Source organism: Panthera pardus, unplaced genomic scaffold (genome assembly GCF_024362965.1).
Source record: "Panthera pardus isolate Hobbes unplaced genomic scaffold, ASM2436296v1 HiC_scaffold_16, whole genome shotgun sequence".
In the NCBI taxonomy this organism is placed as follows: domain Eukaryota; kingdom Metazoa; phylum Chordata; class Mammalia; order Carnivora; family Felidae; genus Panthera; species Panthera pardus.
The window spans coordinates 77385516-77404070 of record NW_026526721.1 but is presented as its reverse complement, the minus strand read 5'-3'; the positions used below and the strand labels follow the sequence as shown (position 1 = coordinate 77404070).

The 18555-nt window shown below is 38.6% G+C and overlaps 1 protein-coding gene across 10 annotated transcripts in view; it reads left to right on the top strand.

Moving 5' to 3' along the window:
- Nucleotides 1–18555, top strand: part of TP63 (tumor protein p63) — a 231123-nt gene that overhangs the window by 152046 nt on the left and 60522 nt on the right. The gene's annotated exons all lie outside the window — the stretch shown is intronic.

Here is an 18555-nt window from a genome sequence, read left to right as displayed (position 1 = left end):
GCTCTGCAGAAATCTAATGCAAGCCAGCCCATTGCGTGGCCCTCTGGAATCTTGGGACTCTTAAGAATAGCCCATCAAAGGACATGATGTACAGACACACTTTTTCATGGTGAATATGATTTATCAACTTCTTTTCACAAAGGAAACACTTTGGTCTTCAAAGTTTGAGCTTTAATTGGGACTTGAGCTGATCTCATAATTGAGTGGGTGTTAGACTTTATTGCTGAGGGATCGAAGTCAGTAGACTGGCTCCCGCCAGTGTTACATTTGTTACCCATAACAAGGTTATTTTCACTTCTTGACATAGCTGTCCTGCAAATCTCCTTTTTGTGCCTCTCTCTCATGATGAGGAAAATAATAACATTGATCATATTCACCTGCTCTCCAGCTCTTCCTTAGTTTACCAAGTATTGAGGAAGACTCTCCTAAATAAAGAACTTGAAGATTCTTGGTGATGGTTTGTGTGTCATACTCAACCCTAGATTGGATTTAAAAATGAGTTTCCATTACAAGACATGCTGCAGGGGTATTGTCCCGAGTGCAGAGCAGAGTCACTTAATCAGCATGCTTGCCCTAATTTGTTTAGACTGACTCTAGATCAATGTATTTGTGATAAGCCAGTTTCACCTAATCTAATGTTTATGCCCCTCCCACACTATTCTGAGAGATTTGTTGAACACACCATAGTTTTTATTTAAAAATGAAAATTTTGGCATTGACTTATTATATCTAATATGAGAACTAACCACTAATTAAAAAGAAATAACTAGCAAATTTAAATAAAGCTGGCATTTCTTTTTCTATGACAGTTTCCTTTTTTTTTTTCTTTTTGTCCTTCCCTTCTTCCTCTTTCTCCTCCTTCTTTTCCTCCTTTACTGTGTTACCATTAGTCGTGGTCAGTTTCTCTTTTGGTTTTTGGGACTCGAGGGGCGCCTGGGTGACTCAGTCGGTTGAGCGTCTGATTCTTGATTTCTGCTCAGGTCACGATCTCACAGTTTGTGGGTTTCAGCCCCAGGGCCTGCTCTGTGCTGACAGCGTGGAGCCTGCTTGGGATTCTCCCTCCGTCCCTCTGTCTTCTCTGCCTCTTTCTCTCTCAAAATAAATAAATAAACTTAAAAAAATAAGATAAAATAAAAAAGAATGGGAATCCGATCATCAGGCCCTTTTGTTTAACATATCATTTGGACTAGAAATGGGGTACCTCAGAGATGGTATACCAAAATATCAGCCGGGATCAGATGATGAGAACAGGGATGGCAGCACATACAGTGGGAAGTGCTTTGGAACCCCAGCCTGTTGTCATGCGGGAAAGCCCATCTGGTGTTGGAAGAATGGTTTTTCAAGAACAGCTGGAAACCTGGGTTTGCATGTAATATCTCCAGATCTTTAAATGACAGTAATGATTTTATTTTTTTAAAAATTTATAAACCACTATAGACCAAAGAAAACAATAGATATGCTGAATGTTATCCTTGCAATATATTAAACAGTGACCAGGGAAGATGATGTGGAGTTTAAATAATATAACTGGAAACTAAAGCAAGCAAGGGAAAGATTACTAGTAAACATGTTTCACTCAGAAGTAAATAATTCTCTATCCCTTTAAAAACCTGTATAGATTAATCCCTTTGTACAATAAACTAAGCCACACGTTGTCATGGCAGAATTTTCTGTGTTTTTCATGCAATAAATGACTTTCACCTTCTCATAAAATAAAATTAAAATTTTAGTTTATAAAAAAAAATAATAGTATGTATTTTTGGTTTCTCATCTAAGGAAAAACTTATTGTTTGGCTTTTGTTTTTATCATTAGAGAATTCATGGAGCTCTATAACTTAACTCTCCAAAATTGGCCAAAATTGTAATCCTAAAACGGCAGTGAGATTTAAAGAGTTCCACATCAATTTTCTCAACTCACTAACTGATAGCTTATTTTTAACTGGCACATAGAGAGTGTGCCAGAACAAAAATCATGAGGTATAAACCGGGAATAATGTCATACAAAATTTTTAATGACTCAGAAGAAATGCAGTATATCGTTAAACTTGACAAAGATCCCTTAAAATCAGCCAGAATGGTGTGTGCATTTACTGAGGGAATGTTGCACTTGGTGCCTTCTCATATATAAGTTCTGCTTCTTCTCCCACTTGTATCCCCAATATCAGCCATTTCCGTAGTGTGACCAAGTCATGCAATGGTTCCCGCCCCCTCTAATGGAGAAAGGAACATGTATTTTTCTCAGGAAAGGGGTTTAGCAATCAGCTCTCGTGTCATGAGTAAAAGCAACTGTGTGTAAAATAAATCCTTGTAGTTTTCTATCAACAGCAATTACTACATCTACTCAGGTCACCAGAACTGGAAGGTGACTTGAGATAACATAGCTTTATGCCCATCCATTTCCAATTTTTTAAGATTAAAGGAGAGTTTATTGTAAGGGAAAAATCTTAGACTCTTTGAAGCCCTGCAGACATTCTGTAGACATGGAATGGCTTTTAAAACAAGGGGTCCTGTAATTAAATACACGGAGGTCTAAAGGTAATGATCTTAGCAGCAGTCTCTTCTGTGGTTTTTAATAATGATGATGGCCCCATCATCAGGCTCCCCTCAGGTGAAATTTAAAAGAAAATCTGATAGTAGCCAGAGATGCTAGATCTCATTTATTGTGAGGTAAATCAGGGAGAGATTCTCACTTTACAAATAGAATGAACATTCTCATTCCACGTTGAATCTATAATGAAAGCTCATGATTTCTTAGTGGAAACAAAAAATTAAAAACCAGTATAATATGCTACCTTGTTAATGTATTACCAAGGTCTGAAGACTTGGAATGTAATTTCTAATTGTGATATGAGGAATAGTGAATTTTGAGGTTCATCAAACAGTGGTTCCTTCATGGGCTAATCATTCAGTTTTTATTTCTACTTTTTATGCTGTTTAAACAATATCATCTGCTGAGTCTTGGGGAAAAATAGAACGAAGACGAGTACTCCATTTCAAAGTACATTTCTTTTTATTTGAATGGTTTCCAAGTTACGTTAGATAGGAAGAACAATGATTACTTAGCTTAAGGGTTCTCATTTGAATCTGAGAAGTCATCTGACAGGTGAAGAAGAGTGTGACCCATGAGGTAGAACACAGGACTCAGAGGGAGACTTTTGGGTACTAACAAGCATTGTGATCCGGGGACCTTGTTTTGTCCCTGCCCATCTGTTCAATGGGTCTTATGGTATTTACTTGGCAGTATTGTCATGAGGTCTCATTAAAGTTCATGAAACTCTTTGGAACCTGAGAGATCAAGTTCTCAAAACATGATATGTTATCTTATCCTGGATTTTTGATTTTTGATGTACCTGCTTGAATGCTTACAGTTTCATCAGTTTTCCATTTATAAGCAAGTATGGATGAAACAGTATAGATATATCAATCCCTAGAAATAAAAGTGGGATGAAAATATACTCTCTAAATAATATATGCATGTATATATGTAGTTTTTTATAATATAAAATAATTTCTTCTTAAAACATTTAATTTGATCCTGCAAATGTTAATCAGTTACTTTTTTTCTTAGTGTTTGTATTGGTAACATTTTAGCAGAACCAATAAAAAGGTTTTAAATTATGATTTATTTTATGTGGTCAGCAAAAGAAAAAAATACTCTCTTTTTCTTAAAAATACAAAAATAAATATTAATGTTTATATAAATACAAATATGTTACTCTAGTTGAGTAACAAAGGAATTAACTTACAATAATTATAATTTGGACTTGAAAGATATTTCTTCCTTCTCTCTCCCTTGCTTCCTTACTTTTCCTTCTTCCCTGTGTTAAGACTTTTTTTTTTTCCTTATTATTTTGTTTTCTTGGGAAAGCAAATCTCATTTCCCCATAAGAACAATATTGTTACTATAGATTGTATCTCTGACCAAGGACTTATAATCAAGTAAGTCATAGATATGATTAACTGTATGTCATAAAAGCAAAATTCTGACTACCACGAGCCACTGTAATAGTTTAAAAGAGCAAAATACTTCTCATAATCCTATAAAATTTGCTTAAATATCTTGAATGACTTGTATATTAAGTTTACTTATAAATTTTTTAAGTTATTTTATGAATTGATTTATCTAAAACTGGTATGCTATTATAATAACCATTTTAACTAACTTTTCGATGCCAGAATTTTATTGGATTTGATGTATAAGAATCTGAGACACCTGTGTTTCTCAAAATTTTCGCTAGGAAAATTAGAACGGATATTTAAAAAACATCTTCCCGTTGCCAAGATTCTATTCAAAAAAGAATTCTGTGGTGTAGACCATTCTTTAGTTTCAGGGTTTGAATGAATTTTTAAAGGTATTGAAGATTTTTCTTGTAAAGAAAAAAAAAAAGAAAAAACTGGATCTTATTGAATTTGAAAGTCTACTTTGTGTTTACTATCATGACTGTCACCACAATCTCTAAAGCAGAGCTGTCTTGAGAAGATAAAATGTCCCTAAAAGTAAGTATTTATGAGAAAGGTTCTGAGTGCTAATGGACAGAGTTCTGTTCCTTTGCCTGAATGTTTGATCATGGAGTCTTTGAGGACACAAGTTGCACGTTAGATCCAGGATTTGGTACTTACTTTTAAATACTATCTCTTTGGGGCATCTGGGTGGCTCAGTCAGTTGAGGGTGTGACCCTTGGTTTTGGCTCAGGTCATGATTCCAGGGTCGTGGGATCGAGCCCCATGGTGTGCTCCACGTTGAGCATGGAGCCTGCTTAACATTCTCTCTCTCTCTCTCTCTCTCTCTCTCTCTCTCTCTCTCTGTTTCTCTCTCTCCCTTTGCCCCTCTCCCCCTCTCTTAAAAAAAAAAAAATTCTCTCCCTCTGTTCCTCTACCCGGGTTGTGATCTCTCTCTCTCTAAAATTAAAAACAAACAGACAAACAAATAAATACATAAATAAATGCTGTTGGTTCAAATTTATCACCTACACTCACTCTTTTAACCTTTCCATAATAAACCATATAATTTGTAGGTTAGACCTCTGGGGAATGGTGTTTGATAATTAGATAAAACAGATTGATCAACAGGTACCTTAGAAAGTGTTTTCATAATAGAAATTTGGAATAAGTTTTTTTTTAATATTTCCACAGAATAGATGTGTAGAAAATGTATCCTAATATGATAATTAAGAAGTTCTTCTTAATTAAGAGGTTATAGATGAATAACCTCTTTCTCCTTTGCTTATTCTCATGCCTAGAATGTATTGAAATTATACAAGTATAAATCAATGCACACTCTTTTAAAATGATTTAGTTTAACTTTATTCCCTTTGAGTTTAGAAAGGCACTTGACAGGGGTGCCTGGGTGGCTCAGTCGGTTAAGTGTCCCACTTCAGCTCAGGTCATGATCTCATAGTCCGTGAGTTTATTTTGAGAGAGAGAGGGAGAGAGAGGGAGCATGGGGGAGGGGCAGAGAGAGTACAAGAGAGAGAATCCCAAGTAGGCTCCATGCTCAGTGCAGTGTTTGATCTCACAACCATGAGATCATAACCTGAGCCAAAATCAAGAGTTGGACACATAATTGATTAAGTCACCCAGGCCCCCCCAGAAAGGCATATTTTACAGGTATTTATATTTTACATCTGACAGTCATCACATAATTTAACAAGCAGTAACTCATCTGTGCCCTTTTTTGCTGTAAAAGCTACAATGGCAAGTGATGGGGCACTCGAGGTCTAGGGAAAAGAAGATGTCTCACTTAGCAGAACCAGAAGGAGATGTAGACTTCTTCCAGTCTAGTTTCCTACTCAAGAAGCATTCAATAGGTAGCTATTTGCAGAAGTTTCTGTAATGTATTCATAGTTTTAAATCGATTTCTTGCCTAGTGCCCCATGGTTTTCTGTTATCGTGCTTCTCTTCACAGGGTGGTATAGACATATGTGTAAAAATTATGCTGAGAAACTTTTTGTTACATTTTTATGTTTATTTTATACCACCTCCTTTCAGCCTCTACCCACGTGTACTTGGATACTTTGGGATTAGAAGCAGGGAGGGGAAAGGCTAATCAAAAGGAAGAAGAGGAGAGAGGGGAAGGGAGAATAGTTTGTTAGAAAATGCCAGGTGAGTTCTTCTGTAAAAGTATAACGTGCACACTTAAAGTTTTTTGTTGAATATTTTCTAAGATGCTTTTATGGTATATTTTCATTATACAGATTTCCAAAATGAGGAGAAAGCCAAATCAATTGAAATTGAATGTTGAAATTCAGTCTAAAATCTTGGCTTCCTTGACGAATGCATTCTATGTAATCTCCTGGATGTTGCTTCAAAGTATAGTAACTTACCCCTTATTTCCTTCTGTGTTCTTGTTAGGAAAGTTGAACTCTTTGAGGAAAGGAGAGGAAATGGGACTTCTTATTTTCTTTTACCTAGCAAGTCTTGTTCCTCTTTGAGAAATATGCATTTTATATCAAATGGTAGCTGGTCTTCATCAATGAACATGGTAAATATGTCATTCCACATACTTCCCTAAATGCTTTGAAATTTCCGGGAAGGAAGGTATCCATAATAACCTGCTGGTATTTTAGTGAAGTAAAGACAAGCAATACGATTTTAATTTTTTTTTTTATGTTTTATTTATTTTTGAGACAGAGAGAGACAGAGCATGAGAAGGGGAGGGGCAGAGAGAGGGAGACACAGAATCCAAAGCAGGCTCCAGGCTCCGAGCTGTCCGCACAGAGTCCGATGCGTGTCTGTAACTCACGAGCCGCGAAATCATGACCTGAGCCAAGGTCATGACCTGAGCCAAGGGCGGACGCTTAACCTACTGAGCCACCCAGGCGCCATCGAGCAATACGATTTTAAATCCCCTTTTCTGTGTGTAGTAGTGATTGTTTGACTTCGGTAACTGTGAGGCTTAACTTTTTAGTTACTGCCTCAATGTAACCGAAGCAATATCTTAATGTAGATGCATTTTTTAAAATTTTATATGTTCTTTCTACATGTTAGAAATATTCTTTTATTGTAATTACTTTTGAATTATATTATAATTATAATTATAAATTATAATTACTTTATTATAATTACTTTTGAATATATAAGCTTTCCTTCCCACTGTCTCAGAATACAACTTAACTTCACAAAGCTTAGATTTGAACTTGACTTTCATAGTGTCTGCTTTTGAGGGTCCTAGTGTGTATCCACATACACAAAGACAGGGTCAGAGCTGCTTAGGTATCTTTTGTCACCCATCTCAGTAGTGGGTCAGTTGTGCTCACCACATGGATAAAGCTTCAAGACAAAATAAATTAGAAGTGGAATGGATTGGAATGGATATATTTTGCCTGGGTACTGCCCATGCTGTTATGTGAGCAGTGTGAGAGGTTACATCCTTCTAAAACTTGCTTACCAACATTCCCAAATTAACAGGTTTTCTTTTTTAAAATGGTTTGAAAATTTGTTTTGAAGTTATCATTTGGACATATGGTTGTGGGGCATAGATTAGCTCCTAATTTATTACCTTCTGAATTTGGTTGACATCAGAATTTTAGACTTCAGAAACAGAAACTGTAATACTTCCAAACATTTAAACAGAATAGGGGGATTATCTCTTTTCTGTAAATTCCCAATTTAAGATGAAAATGTGCTACCAACTGCTACCTTACAATGAGATATGATATGGCACATATAATCCTATAATATACGGAAGATGCTTACAGAGTATCATTTTCAGTTATCGGACGGTGACAAGCACTATGACCATCCTGGTAGATATCCAGCACATCTTTGCCTCTTCCTGAAAACAAGGACTGTGGCTCCTTTGTTAAAGTGAGGACAAACTGGTACCGAAGGAGGCAGGGTGCTTGCTTGAGTGGAAAGTATTCAGTCTCTCTAAGTAGATAGACCTGGAGTTGAATTCTGCCTCCCTCCATCTGTATGGCCTTGGGCAAGACACTATGCCTAAGGCGGTTTCTTCATCCTTATAATGGGAATAATAGATCTTTTAGGTAGCATTTTATTAATAGGATTAAATATACTGAATGCAAAGTACCTAACACTGTGACTAGTCACTGGTGATTTTTAATTGCATGGGTCGTAATTGGATAATTAGGATTAGAATATAGACTAAGCTGCTCGCCACACTCATGGATTCCTTGGGAACTGTAATAGGGAATCCTCTCTAGGGGTACCTCTATCTCCTGGTGCGTAGCTTTATACCTTGTGGTGGAAGTGATATTGAAACAGTACTTTAAAACTTTTATCACAGTTAGGAGCAGAGAAAAATGAATCTCTACCTTGGGCATATACCTTGAGGGTATAATCTAAGTTGGTCCTGATTCTTAGAAGACATATACTTTCTGGGTTTTTGTTTTGTTTTGTTTCTGTGAAATATTTCATTATTAAAATTTTAATATAAACATACCTTTAAATATACATATTCCTTCTCCTTATCTTAAAAAATAAAAGTCTTTAAAATCGAAGCTCCCAGAAGATGAATAACGTTTATCTTATGGTTTTGAATTACACCCAGACACACTGACATGTCTATTTCTGATGTGCGAGTCCCTTGAACAATTATTCAATGAGAACTATTTTGAGATAAATTAATGTCCTCTGGAAGATAGCACTGAGGAGTAATTATTTGTACAGCCTCAACCCAAAAAGAACTGAGACCCATGCTATGAAAGGGGGATATTGTCAATCAGTTGCACAGAGGTCCTTTTTATTGCCAGCTTTCCTGGAACTAGCCACATTCTATGCTCGTTTAGATGGCCACAGAGGGCCCAAGTTCCACAAAAGAGAGGAAGTCATAGGGCAACAGATTCCAGCTCAAAGTGAAGAATGGTCTCGGTTCCATAGGGTTGGAATGCACTGCCTCCAGTGGTGGTGAGCTCAGCTACCACAGTGTGTGAAAACAGATGAGACCCTTGACTCGAGTTTCAGATGAGAGAACCAATCAAGTAGCCTCTGAAGTTCCTTTGAATTAAAAATTCTATGCATCCAGAGAAGTGTTTTGTGGCTGGAAAGAAAGAGAAAGACAGCAATGGATGCCCTCTTCTGTGCCAGCCTCTTGGTTAGGTGGGGGAAGAGAGTGGACTTTACAGACAGGCAGTAGAATAGAAACACAGGGGCAAGACTACTGTGCCCTTTCCAGGACATCGATTCTACTCTTCTGCCTGTGGTCGTGTATGGGAAACTACAAAAGTTAAGCCTCGAAAGGTAGAATGAGGCCAGCCTATGAAGATCAAGGCTTTTGGACTCCATACCGTGGGAAGTGTGCTGACACTGAATACTTTTTTGAGCATAGGAATTATCATGCTCTGATCTGCATATAAAGCAGTGTATGGAGGCAGATTGAAGAGAGACTGGAATGAGAGAAGCAGAAGTCGTGCAGACACTTGATGGTGGGGCCTACCTTTCACTCACTGATATGGTGCACTTGAGACGGGAAGGACAGATGTTGAGAGAGCACAAGAAGCAGATGTGGACGTCACTGCCTCCAGGGACTACATAGGAAGGGAGGGAGGAGGAATGGAGAGCCAAAGCAGAAGCTGAAATGATCAGCTATCTTACCAAGGGAAATATGTTAGTAAAGGGTTGGCAGCCATTTTCTAGCTGGGGCCTTTGGAAATCACTTAACCTCCCTAGTGCCTCAGTTTTCTCCTCTGTTAAACAAGGATAATGACACTTCCTGTCCAGGGTTGCTGTGAGGGTCGAGAGAGGTAGTGAAGTGCCTGTGGTCTGTAAACTTGGAAGTCTATCCTCATGCAAACTGTCACTGCTGCCTTGGGATAGAGGCAGCAGGTAAGGCTTACAGTTTCCTGTCTTGCAAAATTAACATTCACATCCTATTACTGATGTCCAAGCTGAAGGCTCTGCTTGAATGAGATGATTATTATCCAGCCTATTTCAAAACTTCCTACCATGTTCTCTCTCACCCCTGGTAATAAAAGCCAAAGCCTACTAGCGTCCAGACACTTGACCCTCTGCCTTCCCTCTCTCCATGAGGAGAAAGCCAAGTAGTCTCTAGAATAGAATTCACACTCTTCTCCTGGGCTGATTGAAATGGCTGGCTGTGGGGGATAAGGACCTCTTTGTAAGGCTCTTCTAACTGGAGTGTGCCGCAGGTGCGAGCTTATGGAGTTATTTTCTCACTAGGGCGGCTGTTGTCACACAGAAAGTGTTGCCCCTCTTCCGGGCGCTTGATCACAGATACATTAACATTTGTGCCTAGGTCCTAAGCCATACCTTCCAGGGACTGATTTCCCCCTTGAAGCACCAGTGAGGGGAGAGGCCCTCGTCAGAATTCTCATGACTGAATCATTGCCATGAGCTAATGTCTCCAGCTTTATGAGTCACTGCTGGCCCGGGCATCAGTTTTGTAGGTCAGAAAAATTCACATGCCAAGCTAGACTCCCCTCTTGTCATTAGCTTGCATGTGGGACAGCAAGCAGTCATCATACGGTGGCATTTTGGAAATCAGATGTTTGGTCTTCTCTGTGAGGACATAAATTAGTCAAAGAGTTTAGGAGTTCATAGTTCTATTTCAAAAATCCTCTAATTTTTGTGTGCGTTTTGTTTTGCTTTGGGCAACGTAGGTGAAATGATGTGTTTGGGAAATGAATGTTCTTGTAATAGGCAAGATATAGCTTGCAGGAGAACATCTGTAACCAACCCATTCTGCATGAGACAGGGCCAAGGCTTGTTTGTGTTTCAGTGCCTGTTCAAACATGTCGAATTTTTACAAGATTTATAAAGTTTTAGCGGATTCTCCTTAAAATATCATTTCTTCATGTAACAAGTATATGCATTAATAGCCTGGTGGTTAGAATATATACCCTTGTGGTGTGTAGGCAATGCCAACATTGAGCTGAGTGGTATAAAAATAGTTGCCAATATGAAGTGGATATAAAAATATTAGGAATGTCAGGAATAGCTCATGAATCTACCTATTAAGCTAGCAGTAGGCACAAAGAAATTATGCTTTCCAAACTTTTTAATGGTTATGATAGAGATTTTGTGCAAAACAGAGTAAGAAAAATAGCTGAATATTTGCTCCCAAGTACTCAGAGATATTGCTCAAAACTCTATGAAAAAGAAAATAACAGAAGCAGGGAGAGGAGCAAGTTGGGGGATAAGGTTAAATGCTATAAATATCGATTAGACGACAGGATTTTTGATTGTCTTTATCTGTCTCCATGTTTTGTCTTTATCATATATATATACACATATATATATATACATATATATATATATGTATATATATATATACATACACACACACATATATATAGACACACCCATATACATACATGTACGTATATGTATGTATATGTATTATATGTGTGTATTGTATGTATATGTATGTATGTATAAATAGAAATACCCTGTGGGAGTGAGAGTGAGAAGCCAAGAAGCCTACTTGCTATTTTGTTTTGTTTTGTTTTAATACACATTACTTACATACCTTCTTAAATCGTTGTGCTTTAAAAAGTAATGACATTTTGTGACAGTGATCTGCTTCTTGATACCTTTTGGGCAGAGGGTTGGGGGTACGTGCTGTAATGTATTAAATATTCTGAATTCACAAGAAAGATGGCTCTTCCCCATGACTCCTGCAGCCTCTCATATTTTCCCGTGTCTTCCCCCTTCTGGTTCATATTTTTGTTCTGTCAAGGAAATGAGCTACAGAGAGAAAAGGGCAAAGAAAGCAAGAAAAGGACAGGGAGTGGTAAGAAAAATAGTAAGGAAACTGCCCAAAGTTAGAGTGTAGCAGTTCTTTTTAGTGAAATGAATATTTTGAGTTTCCAAAGGGGAAGTTTGTGTAATGAAAGTTTTCTTACCCATAAAACTGAATTTTTTCATACTTTGTGAGGCATCTATAAATACTGTATGCATGAAGGACAGGGGTTGCCCTCTGTCTTAGAACTTTCTAAGGGACAAAATGCTTCACTTCTGTCACTTCAATTTTGATTATATTTGATCAGTTTCTTGGAAAAGGCATTAGTTCACATCCAGACACTTAATTTCTCTTTTGTTCATACATACTTTAAAAATCATATTTTTGGACACCAAAGTGTTAACAATGAGTTTCTCTAGGAAATGAAACTACACATTTTTTTTTATTTTAACAATGTTTCCTTTTACTATTGCTCACTTTTCTTGGTATATCAAGACACAGTTTTTATTTTGAGGGGAAATATTAATAAAATACACTATGAAGGAACTATGCAGAAGTAAGGATCTGAGTGAAATACCCCCAAATAAAAAGATAGAGGATTTTTTTTATCAGTAAGTTTTAAGAAACACCAGCTATGTGGAGAGCTCAGTAATTATGTGAAAAACGCAGTGTTAATTTATTTTCTTGCAGTATTTACAATGTTATCTTCTCAGAAGCTTCAGAGTGATTACTTAGCCAGCCTGGGATGACCAAGTACACAGTTACCACTGCTGTCATAGTATTGCCCATCTTATGCTTCTTACATTTTATATCGTATGCATGTTGGACTCACGTCCCCAAGTACTTTTGTTGAAGCTATGTTGAAGGCCCCGTATCAATAGGTCTCCGTTGTTCCAATGCACTGACCCACACCTTTAGTTGCTTATTTTTTTTTATGTTTGTTTATTTTTGAGAGAGAGAGCGAGATTGACAGAGCACAAGTTGGGGAGTGGCAGAGTGAGAGGGAGACACAGAATCCAAAACAGGCTCCAGGCTCTGAGCTGTCAGCAGAGCTGTGCTGGGGCTGCACAGATGTGGGGCTCAAACTCACGAATGCGAGATCATGACCTGAGCCGAAGTCAGATGCTTGACCGACTGAGCCATCCAGGGGCCCCCGCACCTTTAGTTTCAAGGTGCATTTCTTGAGCACCAGAAGGTGCACTCTGAAGAAAAACACACATACTCCATAGTTTATCAGGGTGATGAAGCTAGTTACCAGAGCCCTCTCTTTCGGGTGTAAATCATCTTGCTTGCAGGTTGTTGAGAATGCAGTGCGTGAAGCCCATGGTCCAATGCCTGGCACTGAGCAGGCCCTTGGTAAATCAGCCTTTTTATTATTAAAGCTGTAGGGTAATCATATTAATAGATAGGTGAGTTAGCCTTCTTCAAAGAGCTCACAGTCTATCAGGCAAACTGATAAACCTAGCTGTAATTCAGTGTGACAGGTGCTATAATCTGTCTGGAATGTCCCCCTACCCACCACCCTCCTTGTCTGCCAGGCAGACTCCTGCTCATCCTTTAAAATACACTGAAAGCTGTAATTGTAGATGAAGCCTTTCCTTGCCATGTCCCTCCCCCTGACACACACACACACACACACACACACACACATGCATGCACGCACGCACACACACTCACTCCCTCCCTCACTCAGGATTTCCTTCTCTTACATTCATTACACTTTGTACACATATTCAAAGTCACAATGTATGACATGTCTGCCTCACGATTATCATGTGAACTCAGAGGTGGTAGCTTTCTCTTTTCATCTCTGTATCATAGTGCTGGCACATATAATGGGTCTCAATAGATGTGGTCCGATCATATTCCTTGTCTGAACAAAGTGTGGTACAGCACGGAAAGCAGACTAATTTTCCCACCTTCACAGCAGACTTCACGTTTAAAGTTGGCTTTCCAAAGATGAACAAGATCTTGCTATAGGGAAAGAGAGAAAGGACACTCCAGATAGAGGAGGATTCAGGTGAGTAAAAACATGGGGACATGAACATGTCATGTAAGTCTCAGAGGAGGGAATAGTCTGGTATACCTGAACCATGCAATATTTGGGAGAACAGCAGGGGGCGTGGGGACAAGGGGGAAGGAGGAACCAGTAAATGAGACTGGAGAAAAGTCCACAGAGCCAGATAGAGGGGGGCTCTGAATCATCTTTTTGGAGTTTGGCCTCAATCTTGCAGGCATTGAGCTGATACGGAAGGACTGCGAGTGAATGGGGGGATGACATTAAAGTCTATTGGAGGAAGATAACTGGCAGCAGTATGAAGACAGGAAGACTGAAGGCAGAGACGCTGATTGGGTGACTATTGCAATAATCAGATCAGAGATAAGGGAAACACAGATCAGTGTGGGGTTTGGAGAGGATTTGCAGTATATATTTCAGAGACAGAACCTTGCTGTCCATAATCGGGGTCGTTTTTTCCTCCTAACACAGCATTTTCTGCACACTGTTGTTTTAAAGCTCTATCAGGACTATAGTAACAAAGAAGTCAGTGATTTATTCCTCAAGCATTTGGGAAGTTTTTGGTGCTCTGTTTACTGTTTTCCTCTTAGGATTGGTCTTGGCTATTTACCCTATTACGTTGCATGTGTGAGAAAGTACCTACATGTGTGTGGTGGCCAGATGAAGAAACACTGTCTGTTCACTCTGCTTCTGCCTTGCATTGGAAATGCAAGGAGGAAGTTTAATAGATTGAAGCAGGAAGAGCTCTGGACAGGGAGCCAATGACTGACTTGATGGCCTTGGCCAGGCCATTCTGCTGCTTTGGGCTTCAATTTTCTTATCTGTGAAAGAAACATACTAGACGAAAAATTTAAACCTTATTCCTGTTTCCCATCCTAGGTATAGGAATTAACACTGTTGGTCTTGTACTGGGCAAAAATAGTATATTTAATAGTAGCACAAAGAAAATGAAGGCATCTTTTACTTCCATTTTGGGCATACTGGGGAAAAATATGCTATTAAACATGGAAATGGTATTTAACAAAATCAGTCACAGGAAAAATATATTTGTGTTTTGACCCATGGTTGACCCTCAATGAATGTTCAGTGAATTGAGTTATGAAGTCTCTTCATTCTTTTTACTGAATATTAGAGATCATACATTTTATTGTATTTTTTATTATTTTTATTTTTACTGGTCCCCCCAAAAAGGATTCAAAATTCGTTACAGGTGCCATATTTCTAAGTCTGCCTATAGAAATTGGACCGGAAGAGATTTTGTTAATCACCTGCCTGGAGACCCAAGTATCAGAAAAGAATTGTCAGTTACATGCTTCTTCCTGCTTTAGTGCCTGGGACATGCTCCTTCTGGGAAGTATATGACAGCTTGCTCTAGATATACTATATATAATATGGTTAAGAGCTTTAAGCATTTATTCAGAAAGCTAGATCCATGCAGAGAACTTAGAATCTGACTGTCGGTTTTTAAAGAACCAGCTTCCCCTTCTTCTCTCCCTGTTTATTTGACCCAGATATTAAGGGAGGGGATGGCAGAGCTAGAGAAGGGCACATGTAGTATTTCAAAGGTGAAACTCGACAGTTTTTGGAGCAGCTTCTTTGAAAATTAGTTCATTTCACTCCTCAACTAACTTCAGTGTCAGTGACTCCTACACTTCTCTGACAGTTTTCTTCAAATATTTACCCTTTCTTTCCTTTAATTAATAAGCCAAAATGTAACCTTCACTTTTTTCAACCAAATGCACTATTTTTTTTTTTCGGGGGTAAACTTACATCCATTTCACAGGCATACCTCATCTGATATACAAGCTCACTTTACACAATGTGGGATTAAGTATCTGATTAAGTATACTGATTAAGTATCGGCTGCATTGTCAACCTTCATTTTCCTGGATTCTGTAAAGAAAGGCAAGTGGCTATTCAGTGTGATTGGACGAGGATGGGGGTGCTGATGAGAGAGTATCAAACTATTATTGACACAAAGATAGTTCGGCATATCTGGAGTTCAGATTTTAGATCTGACAAAGAGAATCTGGGTGCTGGAGAAAGCTAGAAACTTTATAGATAATAGTGCAGAGCTGCCCTTTTAACAGTCTGTCGCAGTTCTTGATACAAAGGATTGATAACTTGTGGGTTTGAAAAACAAAACAAAACAAAACAAAAAACTATCTGCCTTTCAGTTTGATTTACAGCACCTCCCATTTTCATGGCAAGGGGTAGGGAAAAATTCATTTTATTGCATTAAAAAAATATTCTGAAATCATCTGGAAACTGGATATCAGCATTTATTTTACTGGAGTGAGAAACTTCCAGTTTGATAATACAGTTGAAAAATCATTAGCCTCTTTCCTTTTCAAAATAGTGAGTTTGTATCACAGACCTCAGTGATATAGTTCTTCATCTCAAATGAGTTTTTTATTTGTTTTGTGTGTGTAATTTCCCTTTACATAGCATGCACATTTGTTCTTATTTTCTTATGCTTACTACTTGAGTGAAAGATGCATAAAGTAAGGTCTCTCTCTAGAAGTTCAGAGTCTTCTAGCCAGGAAGACAAATGAAGACCTCTAATTATAACAAAAGACAAATTAGTATGTGTCACAAGAAAAAATAAAGATACATTTTCTTTGGGCTTGGAAGGAATAAGAGTATACGGACAATCAGTAAATACTGTCAGGATATTGTCAGTGTGTAAAAGTGGGATGGGCATGGCTTATGAGGTCTGGAACAGTTGAAACATGAAACAATCGTGTAGAATTCCGTAAGGGTTAGAACACCGTGTGTAATTGTGTAATTCTGAGATAGTACTAGGGAAATGGAAGAAAACTCGAAGTTTCTGCACTCACTTTTCCTGGATGAGATGGGCCAGAAGTGGTCAGTCAGAGGAACAGCCTGCCCTTGTGTTGTCTGTGTGGTTCCTTGCTCAATGCCAATGCTACCAACTTGCCCTGAAATGAAAACTGATAGGGGCTCTGGAGCCTAGTTAGGTGAGAACAGGCTTGTGCCCTCTGTGACGACAACAACAAAACCCTTGTAATTTCCAAGTGCAGGATAGTTATTTAAATCTGCTGTTTCAGATTCCTTGGCTCCTGAGTTCTTTCTGTGCCTATTAAATATTTCGACGTGAATTGATTAATGACCTTTATTATTAATTTCCCAGTCAGTCATTGATATAAATATAAACCTAGCACAGACAGTAGCTTAAGTAGGCAGAAAGTTCTACCCTTTCCAGAAAGTTCTTTCTGAGAGTACTTCTTACATTATTTATTTCATGGTTTTATCTCTACATTTATAATGTGCAAGTTATTTTCATTTCCATGATATCACTGGAGCCTCACAACAGCATCCAGTTTCAGTGTTGTTATCCCCATCTTCCTGCTGAAGATCAGGGCACAGAAGTTTGCAGGTGCAGTGAGGAGCCTGAGTGTCCAGGCAGCCGGATGGTGGAGATAGGACTTTGTTCTTGGTCATGTGCTCACCTTACAATAGTGATGTTAGTCCATCCTTGTCTGCAGTCTTTGAGCCCCCTCCGCCTTCCTAATCTTATTTCTCTATTGTAGGAACACTGTAATCAAAGAAGCGGGCATTTGGCCTATACATGGTAGGTTTCGATTGACAGCATATAGGTCTGGCGTTTTAATTTGGGGCCTGGAACTTGGTGTGCTCTGAAAGTTATCATGCTCTCGTTAGGGGAAATAAGTCCTCAGACAATGTGAACATTCACATTTCTTCTTGTCCTTGGGTTTTACTCAGTGACTAGCTAATGAACATTAGCTTTGACTTCTCTGCAAAGGGCTTGATGGGCTAAACTCTTCTTATTATAGTAACCCCTGGGACTGGTATATGGACAGCTATTAGAGTCAATGTCCTGAAACCAAGGGGGTTGCTCAGGCCCAACTTCCCAGAGGGTGGAGATCAGGTCCCTTAGCTCTGGTCCAACTCAGATCCAATAGCTGGAGCTGGAGCTGGAGACAGCTTACCAGCTAAAACCAGAAGCAATGATTTAGCAAGGAAGGCTAAAATAAAAAGCTCTTTGCCCCTTCCTTCATTTTCTAATAAAATATAATGTTTGACTTACATTTTTACCTCTGGCGGTATAGTTAATTATGCTTATTCTCCTGTATATGGTATTATGGTGTCAGAATTTGGCATCTGATGACCAACTTCAAGATTTAGATGATGGGGATGAAATTGGTAGTTACCATTTATTGAGCATCAGGCCAAGAACTCCACAAGACACGTCATATTATGGCAACTGATTCATGCGGCAGTTCTTCCAAGTAAGTAATTAATACTCACAGTTTACAGATACAGAGTTACTTACCTCTCTAGGCTTAAAGTCATCTAGCAAATAAATAGCAAAGCTATCCTCATAAGCTCAGGAATGAATGACCCTTGAATGAAAGGCCCTTTTTACTAGTATCTGGACTTTCACTCTTTTGTGTCTGTCACCTTTCTGCCTGCTCAAATTTAACTTCTTCTAATGGGATCAAGAAAGCAAGGGCAGAGGTGAGCTGGATCCTCCCTTATTCCCTGCTGGCAAGCAATAAATAGGACCAGATTTGCTGAGGCCCCTCCCCTCACTCCTGGCTCCTTTACTTTGCTCCCATGTCCCTGCCCCAAGGGTGGGGACATAATAAGAGCTTCCACTCAGGTTCAGCTCTATATCACTCATTATTTAATTTCCTTTTCATTTCCCTGTTCTGCCTAAAACAAAGTAAGTATGGTCGGGGAGGCAGAAGCAATGACAGTGATGACACCAGGAAGGAAACAGTGTAAATGAATAGGGGCAAATAGATACTTCCGACCAGTATGAAAATAAGTTCATCTCTACTCTAAGAGAAAACAAAAACAAAAACAAAAACAAAAAAACAGAACAAAACAA